Raw genomic sequence first — 3,785 nt, forward strand, 5'->3', positions numbered from 1 at the left:
AAAAAACTGCATATGTGACATTTCTGGCCAAAACGAGATTTTCAATTATTCTGAACTCTCGTCCAGTTTCTCCGAATTTCTTAAAATTAGATTCTGATGTTTAACAAAATTGTTTATAATTGATTTCCATAATATACTTATAAAGTTATTAATTTCAAAATAATAATTTCATATCGAAATATCCAAAAAAAAATACCCCACTGTATTAGGCGGGCTTGACGGATTATATCATGGAATAGAAATAGAAGCAGAGCCAGTAGTTCTGCTTTACCTACTCCATAGCAGTATGCAGTTTTTCTGCTTTACCTACTTCATTGATTGGATGTACTGCAAGGGTATCTAATTCGACATACCTATTTATTTAATTCAATCTTGAGTGACGGGTCCCATATAGGGCATCAGCGGGTATTCCCGGCAGGCTGTTGCTCTTCGGCGGATCTCTCTAAGACCACAGTTGTATATTTAAGTCCAATTACAATTAGCTGCATCGTTAATTCTAGAGTAAGCACGATTGCAAATATTGAAGCACCGCACTCTAGACTTGTTTATGTATAACCTTTGAATTTCTTTACTAATCATATTTTCTACACTTTGATGATTTTCGAACTATATCCGGAAAAATGCATGGGTTTTGCTATACATAAACACAGCTTTTACACGGCCGTAAAAAAAATCCCACAAATTTTTTTGCAAAAACATAGAACTTTTTCTACACGGATTTTCGAATTTTGAACTGAACACTTTTTTTACACGGAACGCATCCTCCGTGTAAAAAAAGAATCGAATAATACACATATTTAGGCCTCAAATTAATTGCTTATTAAAAACTTTCTTCCTAATTTTTTAAACTCCATGCTATGCGGGTTGTTTGTTAGAACAATGAAACCCTTCTCCTCATCAATAAGCATGATTTCTCCAAAATTTCAAACGACCTCCAAGCAATAAGATAAAGCTCAAAAGGCAATCCTATTCAACCCATCTAGCTGCGACGATGTCTTTTTTTGCTCGTTCAAAAGGGTTGAGAAACATAAAATATAAGTCTAGAATAACACTAATAAGTGGATGGGACTTTCACATTTCACGCATTGTAAAGGATCCTGCCGAACGCAACTTGTTGCAAGCAAATCGGACGAGAAGAAGTGCTCAAAGATGATTCAGTTTTTTCAAGGGTCTTGCTTAAAACTTTTGAGTCCATAGTGCGATCGGGCCAATTTTCGATACGACTTTATGAATGAAATAGGTATAGGTAAAATTAACATGCTATGCTTATCCTATTTCGGCGCTCTACTGTTATATATAAAAAAATGCTGTAACCAGTGTTGCCACATTTTTATCTGTACCATGGCATCAAAAATCGTTTTCATCTGTACCAAAATCTTCAAAAATCTGTTCCAAAATCTGTACCAGACAATATGGAAATTACACATAAATATAGAAAAATTATAAGTCAATTAAGCGATGCAAACCAATTCATTCGTGGAAAAGCATTTTTATGAATTTCAGTGATTTCTTATGAAAATGTATTGCAATAAGTTATAGTTAACATATTCTTTGGTTACCTGTAAAATAGTAACTTCCAGTAATTGTACTCAAGTAATAATGATTTATAAGCTTTTGGAGACAACGATTTACTATTCAAGTATGCTATAAAACCATGATAGAACCGTCGGTGTTACTAAGGATGAGTTGATATTATTTTGCCACTTTTTAACTAATGATAGTTTTATATGACATTAAAACTAAATAGAATACAAACTCCTCGTTTTGACTTGCATTTTTAAACATTTGTTTTATAACAGAGCATAGATTGGAAAGATTATGTTTTATATAAATCAAGGCTGATGAACACTCACACGCGATGTAAGTTTGAATTATCAATTAATAAAAACTCGCCAGCGAATAAGAATCGTTCAAAAATCGTATCTTAGTTTCAAGCATTTATCGTTAGTGTTACGTTTTGAACTAATTTTTCTTCCTATCGCAGAGCCATAACACGAAAAAATATTTAACGGTACTGTTGAAGTGTTGACATTTAGTTGGTATTAATAAGGTTTATATTCGAATGATAATTTTGTGTTTATTATAGTTTGATGAGAAGTTATAGTCGGTGATAACTTACCTACTGTTTTCATCTGGAAAAATCTCAAATGAAAATTGCAATCATTCCTATCGTCGGAGAATGGTTAACAGAAGAAAATTTACTTTTCTAATGCTTTGTTAAAATCTGTACCAAACTGTACTTTTTGGTAAAAATCTGTAATCTGTACCGTACAGAATCTGTACCAAAATTTGTTAAAAAATCTGTACCTTTCCAGATAAATCTGTACTTGTGGCAACACTGGCTGTAACAGACATATGTTATTTATATAGGTATGATTATAAGACAATACTCATTTTCCTACATTTTTGGATACCAGTGCTTGAGGACAACTCACGAATCAAGGAATGCATATTGGTTTAAGAAAATGAAATAGGAATGAGTTGCTTCAACGTTATGTGTTCTATTTCTACTGATCCTGAATATCACTCTTTCGAAAATCAAATGATCACCAAACCGCCAGTTAATAGCCGGTGTAATAGGCCAGGAAGATTGCACATGGGGAATGCGAATAAATGAATCAGTGCATCAGGTGTTGAGGGTTTCATCCATCGTTGATACCGTTAAAATTGAACGATTGCGATACGCCGTAACCAGAATTTCGGACAGAGCCCAGCGATCATGGCTCCCGATAGTAATCTTACGGACACAAAAAGGCAAGCGACAGCAAGGTGGATTGATATGGTAGATGATTTGACGTCCCTTTTTAAACTGCGTGGTTGACGACATGAATGCCTCGGTGGAGGCAAGGACCAAGTACCGGAACAATTTTTATGTGCTGCACGGGCCATGCTAGCCCTTGTTAGTTAATATCTTTGATGATTCTTTATCTGTCCAGTTTCTGTTTCCACTGACCTACCGACGCAATTCCGTGGTGACATCCATTCGATGATCCGTTTATATTATAGGTTTCCTCTGTTTCACCTTTTCGTCGTTTTTTATCCTCTATCTAGTGGAAACAGAACTGCACAATGTAACTTAGTAATGTTCCGTATATCTTAGAAGTATTTTACGAGGAAGCTGGGATCCTGAGCAATCTGACGCGATGGATTCCGACCGAATTTGGTTGTGCAGCCACTGGAAAAAGTAAATGCTTAGGAAAAAAGCAAACTTGTATTCACACTCCACTCACCTTATTATAATTCCATTCTTCCACACCAGATAAGTTTTGCACACAATAAAATAAACCTTTTTGTATACTAATGATCTCCATCGCATGTATATTTTATATAAAAAGTGATTCTAATCAGTGATAAGGATTAGTAAGCACTTAAAATTATGGGAACGAAGGTCCAATCTGATTTTTATCATTATTGTTTACAAAAATATGAGATTGGACTGTCGTGTCAGCTGTCACTGAATGCAAAACGGCCAGACTGCAGATTTGTGCGATATTGTCGATAATGCAGATTGGTCGTTTTGCACTACCCAAACTTTTTAAGTCAAAATATTTAAAATTATTTGCCAATAGGCGAATTCGAGAAGGATCCAGTGGTAGAGTGCGCTGCGAGAGTTTGGGAGAAAAGTCGTCAGAAGCGATTATTTACATTCAAAATCAAATTTTCTCCATAAAATTTACTTCGCTTTTCGGTGTATGGTCACATGTTTTCCACTGGCAATGGCTTCTTACAGTCTTTAAGCAGCTATTGAAGACGAATTCCACCCAAACAAGCCGCGAAATAAAAAT

The 3,785-nt window shown here is 35.0% G+C and overlaps 1 long non-coding RNA gene across 1 annotated transcript; it reads right to left on the reverse strand.

Moving 5' to 3' along the window:
- Positions 1–2,481: 2,481 nt before the first annotated feature.
- On the reverse strand, positions 2,482–3,441 carry LOC134223899 (uncharacterized). Its single transcript, XR_009982764.1, has 2 exons — positions 3,231–3,441; positions 2,482–3,175 (listed from the first exon to the last, which is right to left on the reverse strand). It is a non-coding gene; the product is annotated as an uncharacterized LOC134223899 (long non-coding RNA).
- Between the last annotated feature and the right edge of the window lie 344 nt (positions 3,442–3,785).

This window comes from Armigeres subalbatus, chromosome 3 (assembly GCF_024139115.2).
Source record: "Armigeres subalbatus isolate Guangzhou_Male chromosome 3, GZ_Asu_2, whole genome shotgun sequence".
NCBI lineage: Eukaryota > Metazoa > Arthropoda > Insecta > Diptera > Culicidae > Armigeres > Armigeres subalbatus.